General features: G+C 35.5%; 1 non-coding gene across 1 annotated transcript; it reads left to right on the top strand.

The window, feature by feature from the left end:
• The first annotated feature begins 594 nt into the window (after window positions 1-594).
• Window positions 595-667, top strand: TRNAF-GAA (transfer RNA phenylalanine (anticodon GAA)). Its single transcript has one exon. It is a non-coding gene; the product is annotated as a tRNA-Phe (tRNA).
• Window positions 668-16294: the final 15627 nt, after the last annotated feature.

The raw sequence follows: 16294 nt of genomic DNA, 5'->3' as shown, positions 1-16294 counted from the left end.
AGCCACTATAATCGAAAATCTGTACTTTAGAAAATTATATTTATTAAATAAAAGTTAAAAAAAGAAATACAAAAATTCTAAAAAACAAAAAGAAAACTAATTATTTTTAATAGAAAACTTTTATTTAATAAATATAAATTTCAAAAGTACAACTTTTGGGGGCCGGTGCCATGACTCACTTGGCCAATCCTCCGCCTGCTGCCCCGGTACTCCAGGTTCTAGTCCCGGTTGGGGCGCTGGTTCTGTCACGGTTGCTCCTCTTCCAGTCCAGCTCTCTGCTGTGGCCCAGGAGTGCAGTGGAAGATGGCCCAAGTCCTTGAGCCCTGCACCCGCATGGGAGACCAGGAGAAAGCACCTGGCTCCTGGCTTCGAATCAGCACAGTGTGCCCGCCCTAGCGGCCATTTAGGGGGTGAACCAACGGAAGGAAGACCTTTCCCTCTGTCTCTCTCTCTCTCACTGTCTAACTCTGCCTGTCAAAAAAAAAAGTACAACTTTTCAATTTTAACGGTCCTTCCCCCCATATCCATCCTCCCACCCACAAACCATCCCATCTGCTACTCCCTCTCCCATCCCAGAGAGAGCGGAACTAGGGAGCCGAAATAGCTCAGTTGGGAGAGTGTTAGACTGAAGATCTAAAGGTCCCTGGTTTGATCCCGGGTTTTGGCATATAAGTTTCCATCCCATTCTTTATTAAGATTCATTTTTAATTGTGGCCGGCGCTGTGACACAGCAGGTTAAAGCCCTGACCTGAAGTGCCGGCATCCCATATGGGCACTGGTTCTAGTCCTGGCTGCTCCTCTATCCTGCTCTCTGCTATGGCCTGGGAAAGCAGTAGAAGATGGCCCAAGTGCTTGGGGCCCTGCACCCATGTGGGAGACCTGGAAGAAACTCCTGGCTCCTGGCTTTGGATCGGCACAGCTCCGGCCATTGCAGCCATCTAAGGAGTGAACCAGGGATGGAAGGCCTCTCTCTCTGTCTCTACTTCTTTCTGCAACTCTGTCTTTCAAAAATAAATCTTTAAAAAAAGATTCATTTTTAATTATCTTTATATACAGAAGATCAACTCTATACTGAGTGAAGATTTCAACAGTTTGCACCCATATAGACATACAAAGTATAAAGTACTGTTTTTTAACAGAGAAATCTATACCACAATAACATTATCTATCATCACCCCACTGTTTAACAGAAACCCAGAATTTGTCCTTCCAACTAGCTATAACCTTGTGGACATTCATTATCTCTTTAATGTCTGTGTGGTATTCCATAGTGTATATGTTACTATTTTTTTCATTCATCCATCAATGGATGGACACTTGTGATATTTCTATTTCCTGGCTATTGTGAATAGCACTGCAATAAACACAGGGGTGCAGATGTCTATTCAACTGACTGATTTCATTTCCCTTGGATATATACCCACACATTAGTGGGATTGCTAGGTTATATGGTAGATCTAATTTTATTTTTCGAGGAACCTCCATACTGTTTTCCACAATGATTCCCACCAGGAGTGTGCAAGAGTTCCCTTGTTTGTACATCAACAAAGGAGAATTTACATCCATTTATTTTTATTGCTTTAGTAGTAATTCACTGTATAGTAGTTAAGTAGTCATATCAGTATCTACAGTTTGCTTAACTTAGTTCATGCCAGCTACACACACGAAGCAGAAATATGGTGAAGATCATTAGGTAAAGATAAGAACAACATTGATTTTTTGGGTGCTAACCATTATATTAGTCCCTGAATTCATGATTATCTCTGTTGTGGAAAGCAATAGTGCAATTTAGAAAGAGTTAGCTGCAGTTGGCCATACAGAATTTAATACAAAAAAAAAAAACAATAAGAAAACTGCAATTACCACATTACCAGTTAAATGCCTTCAGTATAAATGTGCCAAGTGTTGAATGCACCTCTTCTGTGCCCAACAAATCCAAACTTCTCCCAAGCAAGCAATCAACACAAGTTGTTTATCCACTGCAAATGAAACACTGATAGAGAAGAAAGCAGTGAAGAGTAGGACTTCATCACAATGCAAAGATCATTTGATGGTTGCTGAAGCCTTGCTGCATTCTGGTGATAAAGAGGAGCAGCAGGAGGAAAATCGCAGGAGAAAAAGAGATCTGGGAGTTAAAAGGGAGCCTCCCAGGGTCAAGAAATGTATATGTTTTAATGTTATTTGCGTTGCATGCTCCCACTTTAAGACAAAGACAGATTTCTTGCTACCTTGAATGTCAAGGGTACTCTGTAAATGCTATTAACCTAATCAGCAAACAGAATGAATGGACTAGGGAGAAAAGGTGCCCAGAGGGGCAGTAGGATTCACTTTAGAAGAAGGAACAAGAGGTGAATTTACTTTTGCGTGGGTGATAATTGGTTCAGGGCTATTTATTACCAGACAAAATGGAGGAAAACAAATTCATAAAGGGAAGAGGGCTGCCAATCTCATAAATGTAAATGTTGAAAGATACATGAGATTTGATATGGAAGACATATAATAATATGTGTGATTTCCTTAGTGAGTGGATATAAGGTTTATTTATATTATATACTCTATTCTCATCTGTAAGAGAGATTTGGAAAGGAAATATTTGGGGAGAGAGTCATGACCAATGTGGCTCATAAAAGAAAGATTGAAAAGGGATTTTAATTGAATAGCTAAAACAGGTAGAAAGGAATTTCGGGAAAAAGGGAATAAAATATAATACATGATACACTTAATTGCAAATAAATCTAACAGCACAGACATAAAGATTGTTTATTAATTTCTTGCTGTGTGACATGAGTGGCTCAGGATACTCTCTCCAGGACTCAGCATCCTCATCTGAAAAATAAGAGGATTAAATTAGATGATCTCTACGGTCATTTCCAATTTTTTTAAATCTATTTAGAGAAACAGAATGCCAGGCTGCAGTGTGCTTAAAAGAAAAGGAAATGGACCAGTCAGGTTGACAAGATCTATGTGGAAAAATTATTGTTGTGCTATATAAAAAGAAAGATTCTGTCTTTTTTAATAGGATGAGAATAATGACTGAAATTAATTTTCACAAAGGTTGGCAATGTGGCATACGTATATAGAGAATGAGTAAATTGCTGTTATAATGAGGATGACTTAAATTATGATATGAGGATGATAAAGAAGGGGAAATATTTTCTGTCCTTTCAAGATGTCAAAGTGTAACTGAAAATGTTTTAAAAAATGAAAATAAAAGTCTCAAGGAAAAGAATAAATTCACTTCTGTGGTAGAACTATTAACTGTAGAATCCCAAAATCTATGATCTCTTTTTTTATTAACCAAATCTCAATTGTACTTATTCTACAAAGAAAATACTATACTTTCCATCATGTTTTGTAGCAAGATGAGATTATGTGTCTACATCCAGGCCAGTGAGCAATAAACATACTGTTATATGACAGTCTTCTGGGAAGGCTGTTTAAAAAGATCTAACTAACTCAAAATGGGGGTATACACTTATTCTTCCCCACCTTGTCTATCACAGAAGTGGAGAGTGGAACTACAGTAGCCCTTTTACACTACAGGGTAACTGAAAGAAGGACGAATCATGTTAAAAACTGGAGTAGCAGAAGGAAAATAGACAGGGTCACTTGTAACATCCTGATGCCACTAGAGCAGCCCTTGAATGGCTTATCTTCAAATCTCACAGTGACATGAAAATGAAATAAAATGTTGTCTTGACTAAGCCATTGTCATTCTGACTACATTTCTTTTCATGGTTATATGCATTTAAAGCTTAAATCAACTGACTTAATTCCTGAAAATGAAGTGCTTCAAGTAACAGAAACTAAAATGTGGCGCTGAGTTGGAGGCAGAAGTAAGGCGGTACAAAATAATGACTCAGCTACTAAAGCTGACAATCTCATGATCTTATTTTATGCATAAAATATTTAGTCAATGTGTCAGCTGAATACATTGGGAGGCCAAGCATATGCTGACAAATAATACATGTGGTATTAGGAGAAGAGATAAAATACATGCAGAATATTGGTAGTAATTGTCAACAAAATCCTAAAAGAAGGATGAATTGAAGGTAGAACTGTCCAGCTAGTCTGAAAATGGACATGCAAAGGCATGCGTCTTTGCTAATGGGGGGCACTGTACCTATGTAATACAAATTCAGTTGAATTGAGAATCTGGTAATTTTAAAACTTTCAGGGTTGGAAAGACCAAGTGTTTAGTCCCCAAATTGAAATGGTTAAAAGAAGTGTCTGCAAATTCCAGTCTTTGCAATAAATATGATGGGTGCTACACCACACAGAAGTTGCTAGCTTGCTGGCAAAGACAGGGCATGATTTCAGACGTTCTTATTGCAGCAGGCAGCAAGCTGAAATTTATTTGGATGGGCAGAGCACTGAGATCTGTAAATAAAAGATCAGAGTTCTCAAGCTTAGAAATTCCATTTACCCAACCTCTTTGGCTGTGTTTACTCACATTTGGAAATGACCAAAAAGCAATTATGTTGAAAGCCTACCACATTTTGGGGGATAATGTACTTTCTAAAAATAATCCACTAGATCATAAACCCATGCTTACAGGAAGTGGTTTGTTACATATGTGAGATTCTTAGGGAAGACATGTTCCTCAATGTGCACCACAGATGGAGCCACAGAGGACAACAGGAAAGGAAGATCCTCCCAAAGGGTAAAGCAAGGGCCAAGAAGGAAAATGGATTAGAGCTCTTGTTAAAAAAATAGAGCTTCATACTTCCAGATATACAAAGAACTAACTCAGCCTCTGGGCAAGGAGTGCTCACCACTTCTGCTCAGTAAGAGTTTGATGACTTCTCTAAACCAGAGATATTTTTCATGTCTTTACATTAATAAAAGTACCTAAGTAATCAAACCATGGAAAACCAAACTGAGACTTAATTGAAGAGGAAGAAGTGGGTTCTTACACATAGGTAATCCGAAAGGGCCTGCATACAGAGCTGTGGTAGATTGCAATGTGTTCTCAATTTTTTCACTCTGCCTCATGCAGTGGAGGAAAAGAAACAGAGTGACTTGCTTTAGCAGTGAAAAACTAGAGGGCCTACAACATGCCTATATGGTCTTCTGTGACTTACTATCATAACACGCCAGGTAACTGTTAACACAAGGAGAACAAGGATGCCCAAAGCCAATCTCAATGGAGAAGGCCAGAGTTAGCCAGTGTGAAACCCCCAACAGAAGTATCTCCTCTGATATGTAGACACACGATGATAACATGAATGCTTGTTGTAAACCAATGCATATTAAGGTTACTTATTATCTAGTATCATGGCCAACAAATCAGCCAGACCTCTCAATCAGCTACTGTACAATACAGAAATTTGAGAGATCACCTCTGAACAGATGATTTCTAAAGCAATAGAAAATACACAATGAGAAAATGTTAAATAAATTCCTGAAAACTCAAAGAACAAAAACCAAAAAGAAAAGAAGGATCAAAAAAATTCTAGAAATCTCCTAGAGTACTCCGGAAGACTGAAGCATTGAGCTGAAAAGACAAAAATGGAGATACATCCAGATCACACTTAAAGAAACCTGCAAATGATTAGAGGCTTTTTTTAATAGGACTATTTCCAAAGTAAGAAATTAAATAGATAAATACACAAAGTAATTAATAGACCATAAACAATTGATCAAAAGCAGGAAAAAATAATCTCTCTGAACTTAACATTATTCTGGTTTTGAGCGATCTACGCAAGTTTTTAAAGAATTAAAGGAAAAGGTAAAAGGTTCAAAAAGTGGAAACAGAAGTATAAATAACACTATGAAACAGGCTGAGTGAAAAAGGCTAACTTTTCAAAAGAATACATGAAATGAAGAATACAGGATGAGATCCTTAAAAAAGAAGTCAGGAAAGTATTACATAGAGTAATTGCAAATGCCTTCTCTCCTTATAACACGGAAATTGATGGATTTGAGAATAAGGATATTAAAAAAAGATCTTTAAGAGTCTGCAGGAAATAGAAGAGCTAGGACAAAGCATGGATGTCATGTAGAATATTTTATGACAAACTGCTGGTCTGAGCGAATAATTCTTGGGCTGGGAAAGGAATTGTTGCTCTATAAAAAGGTGGATGGGAGTGGGGGTGGGAAGGGAAGATCTGTAACATTCATTTTCTAAATAGATTTCAAAGGAATATTCAAAGGACACAAAGCAAACTAGCTTAATTTTATATTTTTAAGTTAGTGTTTTGGTAAAAGCAAAGCAGAAAGAAAAAGAACAAATTATAAATATGCTAATAAAGTGTATGGGAGGCCATTAATATGTAAGAGGCAAGGAAAAAACCAGACAGAGGGTGGAAGACATAATAAATGACAATTGGAAACCAAATGGGAGAATGTAACAAAATGTCTGAACATAAACTTCATGTAAGGAGTGCAATTGTTGTAGACACAAGTGACTTGGTACTTGAAATATTGATCTTTATAAAAATTATAAAAACTTTATAATTTGAAAAACGTTTGCATCTCAAATCTGTCATGTATTAGTAAAAGTTTATAAGTAGTTTCCTATACATATAACTAATTAATGACTGCCATGTTAAAAGCTATTTCTTGAGCATGTATAGCATAGAAATATTGTTCAGTTCAACTGAAGATGTATTTATTTAGCTATTGCAATGTGCTAAGCAAATGTTAGGCTTGGAGGGGGACACATAATTAATGAAGGTAAATGTAATATGAACCATTTTAAAAATATTTATTTTTACTTGAAATACAGAGTGACACAGAGAAAGCAGAAACAGAGAGAAAGAGATTTTCCATCTGCAGGTCATTCCCCAGTTACCCACACAGCCAGCATTGGGTAGATCAGAACCCATGAATGTGGAACTCCATCTAAGGATCTCAAGTGTTTGGACCATCACCTAGTGCTTCCTAGACATATTATCAGTAAACTGCATAGGAAATGGGATTCTAGGACTTGAATCACACTCTGATATAATATGCCAGCATCAAAAGTATCCACTTAAACCTCCTTGTCCCAATATTAGCCATTTTAAGTAGGACAACTCAACTGATTGTAAAGAGAATAGAGGTAGCTTTTCCAAATGAGACCCCCACTGACACTATTGCACATCTTAGGAATTCTCCAGAAATGTGTGCTTGCAAGTACATGTGTGTTTGTACATACGTATATATGTGCATGTACACATCTTTTAATTTTATATCATTGAGGATGTGTTATACACATGATTGATCATTTTACAAAATTCCCTTAACACTACAATTTGTAAATTACTCCAAATCAGAGAAGCAGGAGCTATTCATTTTTGCTAATAGTATATTTTAGTACATTTTTGGGCCAAAGTGTATTGAATCACTCTACTTTATTAAGCATTTATACAGTTTCCAGTCCTTTCTTGTTCTACACAATTCTTATACATAATATACTTTATGCATGAGCTGGTAAAACTGTTAAACAAATTGCTAGAAGCAAACTCATGTCAATTGACACATGAGTTTCTAAATTTATTAATATTGCCAAACAGCCTTCAAGGAGATTCATACATTGCTATTCCCACCAAGAGTACACAACAACACTTTTTTCCTCACCCTCAGCTAATGCCATTTATTATCAAACATTGATTTGAAAGACACAGAGAGAATGAGAGATAGAGAGCTGGTTTACTCCCCAAATGCCAGCAGCAGCTGAGATTGGTCCAGGCCAGAATCAGGAACCAGGAACTCCATCTGGGTCTCCCATGTGGATGACAGGAACCCAGATACTTGACGCATCATCTGCGGTCTCCCAGGCACATGGATCTGAAGTGCAGGGCATCCAGGAATCAAAATATGCACTCTGATACAGCATGAGGGCATGCCATGTGGCAACTTAACCAGCTGCACCACAGCACCTGCCTGTGTTGTCAAACCTTTTGATCCTTACAAATATGATAGCTCAAAAAGCTGTCTCAATGTGGTTTGATTATGGTTAATTATGAACAAATATAAGTATGTTTTCACATATTTAAAATTTTTTGTGTTTCCCTTTCTGTGAATTATTTGTCTATAATATTGGCTCATTTTTAAAAATTTATAAGTGCAATGAGCCTGTCTTTATAACTTTATATTTTTTCAGTTTGGTATTTTCTTTCAATTTTTTATGTTTTTTTTTAAATCAGTTTGAAATTCATTTTTTTTTTAATTTTGAGCTTTTGTCATTCACATGTAGTAAGAAATACAAAGAAATTCCCTATATTTTTCACTCTTATTCTCTCACTGGTAGCATTTTGTATAACTGAAATATAATATCACAATTCGGAAACTGTCACAGTGAAATTTGCCCACCCTATTCAGATGTAACCTGTTTTGATTCTCTTGCCAATGTGCTCTATATCATGTAAGGACTCCTGTGAGCACCACTGCAGTCAGGAGACAGAATAATTTCATCACAAGGATACCTCTGTCAACCTTTTATATTTACAGCCTCTCCCTTTCTGCTTTTCTGGAAAACTTTTTCATTTCAAAAATGTTAATCTAATGGGGCCATACAGTTTTCCATCTTTTTTCCTCTCAGAGTAATCCCCTTGAGATTTTTCTAAGTTCTCATTTGTGTCAATAGCTTGTGCCTTTGTATTGCCAGTAGTATTCCATTACATGGGTATTTGTTCATTCATTCACATACTGGAGGACATCTGACTTGTTTCCAACCTGGAGTTGTTAAGCTGATATGAGCAACTGCATCTAAGGTTTTGCATGAACACAATTCTAGGAGTGAATTTTCAAATGAAAAATATTGAGTCAGATGGTGAGCACACATCTAGTTGTATAAGAAACTGTTATCTATGATCACAAAATAGCTATATCATTTTGCATGCCACCTGCAATGTGTGAGTGACCCATCTCACACCAGCATTTGTCATTATCACTATCTTTCTTTCAAAGATTTATTTATTTATTAGAAAGGCAGAATTACAGAGAGGCAGATGCAGAGAGAGTGAGGTCTTTGATCCACTGGTTCACTCCCTAGATGGCCACAACTGCAGGAGCTGCACCGATTGAAGCCAGGAGCCAGGAGCTTCCTCCTGGTCTCCCACATGGGGGCAAGGGCCCAAGGATCTTTTACTCTTTTCCCTGGCAATCGCAGAGAGCTGGATTGGAAGAGGAGCAGCCAGGACTTGAAATAGCTCCCATTTGGGATACCAACACTGCAGGCAATGGCTTTACCCACTATGCCATAGCGCCAACTCCGATCACTATCTTTATTTTAGCCATTCTGGTAGGTCTGAAGCAATATCTTACTGTTCCCTTTTTGTGCATTGGGCCCTTTTTAATTTTCATTTCCTTTAGGGTTAACGATGTTTGGCATCTTTTTATGTATTTATGTCATTTCTATATCCTCTTCAGCAAAATTATCTTCATAGTTTTTCATCATTTTGTTATTACTTTGAATTTCCTTTATTCATCGTTGTGCTTTGAGCATTCTTTTTATATATTATGAATGCTTGCCTTTTTTACTGAGATATGATTGACAAATAAAAATTGTATGTATTTGAGGTATGTGTGATGCTTTGACGTATATGTACATTGCAAGATGATTAACATTAGAAAACTAATTAGTATAGACATTACCTCACAATTGTTATTTTGTGGTGAAAATTTTTAAGATCTACTCTCAGAAAATTTCAAGTATAAAATACAGTATCATTTAGGAACTACAATCACCATGCTATATATTAGATGTCCAAAACCTATTCACCTGCACAACTTAAAGTTTGTACCCTTTTATTCAAATCTCTCCATTACTCCCATTACCAAATTATAGAAACTATTGTACCCTCTACTTTTAAATATTCCATATAAACTTTTAAATATTCTATATAATAGTGACAGCATGCAATATTTGCCTTTCTGTTCCTGGCTTATTTCATTTACCCTATTGCTTGTAAGTTCTTCCATGTTTTTAAAATTGAGAGGGTTATCTTCTCTTTTTCCTTCTTAAGACTGAAAAATATTCCATTTGTGTGTGTATATATATATATATATAGCATTTATTTGAGCTAGACTATACTTAAGCTGACTCCATATCTTGTTTATTGAGAATAATGACATAATGAATATGTGCACTCATATGCTAACATGAGTGCAGATATATATTTGAGATAATGATTTCATCTCCTTAAGGGACTGTATCAAACCAAACATCTTCTGCATGCAAAGAAAACAGTAGAAATAAAAAGACAATCTAAGGAATAGAAGGAAACATTTATAAATCATACATCTGATAAGGAGTTAATATAAAATACATAAGGAACTCAATAGCAAGAAAACAAATAAACTTTAAGAACAGAGAAAGGACCTTAACAGACATTTCTCAAAAGAAGACATACAAATATCTGATTGGTACATAAAAAAAAAAATGCTCAACTTTGCTAATCAAATCCATAATGCAAATCAAATGCAATTCAAAATCACAGTGAAATAGCATGCCACACTACCTCACAAATGCTTTCTTATGATCTGTGGATAATCTTTTCATTCCCTTCACAGGATATTTCCCATAGCAAAAAAATCTCAATTTTGATGAACTAATTTATTAACTTACCTTTTATACTTAATGTCTTTAATGTCATCTCAGGATTCTGAAGATTCTTTTTCTATATTTTCTGAAAATTTCATTAACTTTATGTTTTATATTTATGTCTGTGACTAATTTTGAAATGAAGTTGTATAAGAAGAATAAGTCCTTTGGGGCTGGCACTGGGGTGCAGCAGGTTAAAGCCCTGGCCTGAAGCACCAGCATCCCATATGGGTACCAGTTTGAGACCCAGCTGCTCCACTTCCGATCCCGCTCTCTGCTATAGCCTGGGATAGCAATGGAGAATGGCTCAAGTCCTTGAGCCCCTGCACTCACTTGGGAGTCCTGGAGGAAACTCCTGGCTCCTAGCTTCGGATCGGCACAGCTCCAGCCGTTGCAGCCATTTGGGGAGTGAACCATCGGATAGAAGATCTCTCTCTCTCTCTCTCTCTCTCTCTCTCTCCTCTCTTTGTAACTCTGACTTTCCAATAAGTAAATAAATCTAAAAAAAAAAAGAAGAAGAAATTTTATGTTTATGTGTAGTTGAAGGGTTTTTTTTGTTTGTTTTGTTTTGTTTTTGTACGGAGGTCAAACTCTACTGAAAGCTCTACTGAGAGGCTACCTGATCTCCATTCAGATAATTTTGCAACTTCATTCAAAATCAGTTGATCATATTTGTATGGATCCATTCTGGGTTCTCTCTTTTGTTTCTCTGATCTGTTTATTTGTCCTCTGTCAATAGGACATCACCTTAATTAACGTAGCTATGTGATAATCTGATTTCTCCAATGTTACAAAATATTTTTAGTTACCTTATCTTTCCAAGTAAATCTTAAAAATACCTATCTATAACCACAAACACTTTGCTCAGATTTTTATAGAAATCATATTAAATCCATTGCCAAATTGAGGAGAACTTATATCTTTACTATGTTGAGATTTTCCTGGCTTAGAAACTGTGTGTTTCTCCATTTATTTCTGCCTTCTCTGATTGCTTTCCTCAAAACTTTATTCTTTTCAGCATATAAATCTTGTACATATTTTCTTAAGTTTATTCCTAAGCCTTTCATTTTCTTTGGAATGATTGTATATAGTATTGTGTTGATTTTGGTTCCCACCTGCTCATTGCTAGTATGTAAAAATGAAATAGACTTTTCTTTGTTCATCTGGTATCCTGAGACCTTGTTGAATTCACTGATAATTTATCCAGGCTTTTGATTGTGTATTCCTTGTGATTTTCCATATAGATAGTCATGCAAAGAAGAACAGTTTTATTTTTTCTTTTCCTATCCATATAACTTTTGTTTTCTTTTCTTCATTGCACTCATTAGAACTTCTAGTACTATATTAGACAACATTGGTAAAATGAGTGTGGATATCTTTATCTTAATCATAATCGAGGGAAAGCATTCCCATTTCTTAGCACTAATTATATTAGCTGTAAGGATTTTGACGATGTTCCTTGTCATAGTGAGGCAGTTCACCTCTAATCTTGTTGAGTGCTTTAATCATGAACAATTGTGAGATTTTGTCAAATGCTTTTGCCGCAAAAATTGATGTCTTTGAAAACTAAAATTTATTCCTGGTCTTTTAAGATTCAGAATTTTATGTTTTTATTGAATTTAGTGGGAATTTTTCTTGTGTTTCATCCATAAAAATGATGTTTGCTTATGTTTGTGTGTGTATGTAAGAAAATTTCCATGTATCTGCTCATATCTTACAGATTTTTAAACAAATAAAATTTTGTAGATTTTAAACAACTTTATAGTAGAAATAATAAGATATTTCTATTTAGATAGAATAATAAGCTTTATTGCATGTATTTTTCAGGATCCATGGGCATAATCTGGATTGTTTTTTCTTTTTTAACCCAAAATTAGATTTGAAGATTCCCCATTATTAAGCCATTCTTGCATTCCTAGAGAAAATCATTCCTGGGACATGATATATGATTCCTCTAAACTGCTTTTGGACTCCATTTCCCAATGTAGTTTTTGCTATTTTTGCAGCATTAGTCATCTGTGCTATTTGTTGGTAGCATGTGTGTATCAGTGCTGTTTGTCAGGTCTTAGATCAAGGTTATGGTAGTTTCGCAGAAGGAAATTGGAAACTCCTCAGTCTTTCTCTAGCTTTTACTCTTGCTCCTGTTCTCACTCCCTCTCCCTTCTAAAAGCTTTGCTTCTGCCTTGATGCTTTCAGAGAGTTTATCTGTGAAGCTGCCCAGCTTGCTGTTATTTTAGGGAGGCATGCTATAACAACACTCTCATCTCCTTTATTCTGATCAGGATTTTTAGATTTTCTAAATTGCCTGGCATAAGAGTTTGCAATTTGTATTTTCTCAAAAGTTCATTTATTTCATTGGGAACTTTAAAATTATTTATATAGTATTTAGAGATATTCTCTTTTCTTATTATATGAATATTTTATTTCTATAGTAAATATTCATACTGTTCTATCTTATTGCTTTAAATTATACTTCCACTTACTAATTCTCCTTTATTTAATGCTAGTATTGGACTTTATTGTACTGAACTTTTAAGAATCATTTGTTTACTGCTTCACTAACATGAATATTTAGTGATATATATTTTTCCTTGAGTATCAGAGCCACAATTATGTTTATAATATCTGATATAGTGTTTTATAATGAATATTTCTAGTTATATTTTGCAACATAATTTCTTATTTTGCTAACCCAAGTTTATTTTATATATGCATTTTAATTTAATTTTTAATTTGTATTTCATTATTTTCATTTTAATTGACAGACAGAGGAAGACACAGAGAGAAAGAGAGACAGAGAGAGACAGAGAGATACAGAGAGAACTGCTGTCTACTGGTTTACTCCACAAATGCCTGCAACAATCAGGACTGGGCTAGGCCAAAGCTCAGAGCCTGGTCTCCCATGCAGGTAGCAGGTACCCAACAACTTCAGTCATTATGTACTGCCTCCCAGCATGTGCATTAGCTGGGAACTGGGTCAGAGGCAGAGAAACCAGGACTTAAACTAGGCACTCTGAACTGAGGTCTCAAGCAGCAGTTTAACAAAGCTGAACCAAATGCCTACTTCCTTGTATTTTAATTTATATATGATTTAAGTTTGTTTTCTATTATTATTATTATTTTATGATTCTGTTTTATATTAGTTTGAGATTGTGGTATATAAAATATCAACTTGGTGGGGCATAAATTATGGTCAGTCTATAATTTTCAATGACAAAGAAAAAGACTACATTTAACTGTTAAGTGTAAAGTTTTTATTGAAAATAATTTTAATGATTTACTCTCTATATTATTTAATATTTCTAGTATATTTGTCAAGAACTGAGAGGTTTATGTCTACTCCTGTTATTGTGTTTTTGCCTACTGTTAATGTTTGCCAAAAATTTTTAATTTTAATGCTGTGATAATTTATGAAGCTTTATAAATAAACTTTAATTGTGGATTTAAATCTTTTTATTAGTAAGTGTTTTTCACTTGGTAGCTTGGTCTTGTAGAAATTTAGCAAAATGGCACTTTCTGACTTTGAGTTTGAAATTGCTTACTCATCATTTATTTCTAGCTATTCTTTAATTTTAGGTGAATATTATATATCACAACAAGGGTACTTTATGATCCAAAATGAGAGTTTTTACTTTAAATGAGTGATTTTATCCAATTTTTATCTATAGATATGACAATTAGATCTGGCATTTTATTTGCAAGGTATACTTTCAGTAGTTTAATGCTATATATTTATTTTGATATACAAGTGTTGTTGATTTCTTCTGAATGCATGTCTTATATTTTACTCTTGTAAGCTGGAAAGCATCCAATTTCTGTATTTTCTGATAGTTACCTTGGATGTATACTTCTCAGAAGACTAAACGGTGACTTGATCAGCCCTCACCCTGACTGTTGATGAGCAACTTGATATGTTATCCCTCTTAGTATTTTTTTGTTTATTCTACTTAATACTTTTGGTTGAATACTCTAATCAATACACAATTCTTCTTAAGTGCTGAAACTTAACTGAAAAGTTAAGAGTGGGAATAAGAGAGGGAAGAGATGTGCAATTCAGGACATGCTCAAGCTGACTTACCTCAAATGGTAGAGTTAGAAACATACCAGGGGATTCCAATTCAATTCCATCAAGGTGGCATGTACCAATGCCATCTCACTGGTCCCAGTGATCAATTTCTGTTCACAATTGATCATAATGATAGGACTAAGAACCAAAGGGATCACAGAAACAAGAATAGTGTCTGCAAATACTAGCTGATAGAATACAAAAGGGAGAGAATGATCCAACATGGGAAGTGAGATACACAGCAGACCCATAGAATGGCAGATATCCTAAACAGCACTCTGGCCTCAGAATCAGCCCTTAAGGCATGCGGATCCGGCTGAAATGCCCATGAGAGTATTTCAGGCATGGAAAGCCAAGACACTCTGCCAAAAAAAAAAAAAAAAAAAAAAAAAAAAAACCTAAATGAAAGATCTCCGCGAGTGAGATCCCAGTGGAAAGAATGGGTCATCAAAGAAGGAGGTACCTTTCTCTGAAGGGAGGAAAGAACTTCCACTTTGACCATGGCCTTGTCTAAATATGATCAGAGTCAGTGAACTCAGGGGGCTTCCATGGCCTTGGCAGCTCATGACAAGAGCCTAGGGTGGTTACTGAAGCCATAAACACAAGTGTCAATTTGTTAAGTCAACAACAGGAGTCACTGTGCACTTACTCCTCATGTTAGATCTTTGTCCTTAGTGTGCTGTACATTGAGATTTAATGCTATAACTAGTACTCAAACAGTATTTTTCACTTTATGTTTCTGTGTGGGAGCAAACTGTTGAAATCTTTACTTAATGTATGCTAAACTGATCTTCTGTATATAAAGAGAAACAAAAATGAATCTTGATGTGAATGGAAGGGGAGAGGGAGTGGGAAAGGGGAGGGTTGCGGGTGGGAGGGACGTTATGGGGGGGAAGCCATTGTAATCCATAAGCTGTACTTTGGAAATTTATATTCATTAAATAAAAGTTTAAAAAAAAGAAATTAAAAATACTACAAGTAAAGAGAGTCAAAGAAAGAACAATAGTAGTTCAGTCACAACTATGATTGGGAATACTAAATTCTGAATAATACAAAGGAAATAGAATTCTAAGTTACATTAGTAGAATATGACAAAAAATAAGAATTATCTTTGAATTCTCTGGGAAAAGTTTTTAATAATTTTAAGTCCTTTATGACAAAATATTTTTATGGGATTTTACCATTTCTCTATTCTTTTGAAGAATTTTTTATGCATCGCTCATGTGCTTTCTCTTTGTTTATCTTTTTTCATTGTTGTTGTTTTTCCTCAGGCCAACCATTCATTGGAAAATAATGTTAAAAAGGCATCAATAGAGTGAGTTGGATATTCAGGTAGCTTAAATTCAAATGTGTTACTTTGAAGTATTTCCCAACAAAAGGCTATCCTAGAATTTTAACTCTTCTGTGGTTTAATATAAACTTTCTTTATCTCACCATGAAGCAGTGATGAATGCCATGAGAGTCTGAACCATGACTTGAGGTTACATTCCTTTTTTTAAAAGATTTATTCATTTCAAAGTCAATAGTGACAGATGAAGAGGGGAAGATACAGAGAGATCTTTCTACTGGTTAAATCCCTAAAAGCCAACAACAACCAAGGTTAGGGCAGACTGAAGCCAGGGGCCAGGAACAAAATCTGGATCTCCCAACAGATTGCAGGAGCTCAGGTTCTTGGGTTGCCACTCATCGCCTCCCTG

The sequence above is a fragment of the Oryctolagus cuniculus genome, chromosome 7 (genome assembly GCF_964237555.1).
Source record: "Oryctolagus cuniculus chromosome 7, mOryCun1.1, whole genome shotgun sequence".
Classification (NCBI taxonomy): Eukaryota; Metazoa; Chordata; class Mammalia; order Lagomorpha; family Leporidae; genus Oryctolagus; species Oryctolagus cuniculus.
Note: the sequence above shows the minus strand (reverse complement) of the source record. Positions and strands in the feature narration are given on the sequence as shown.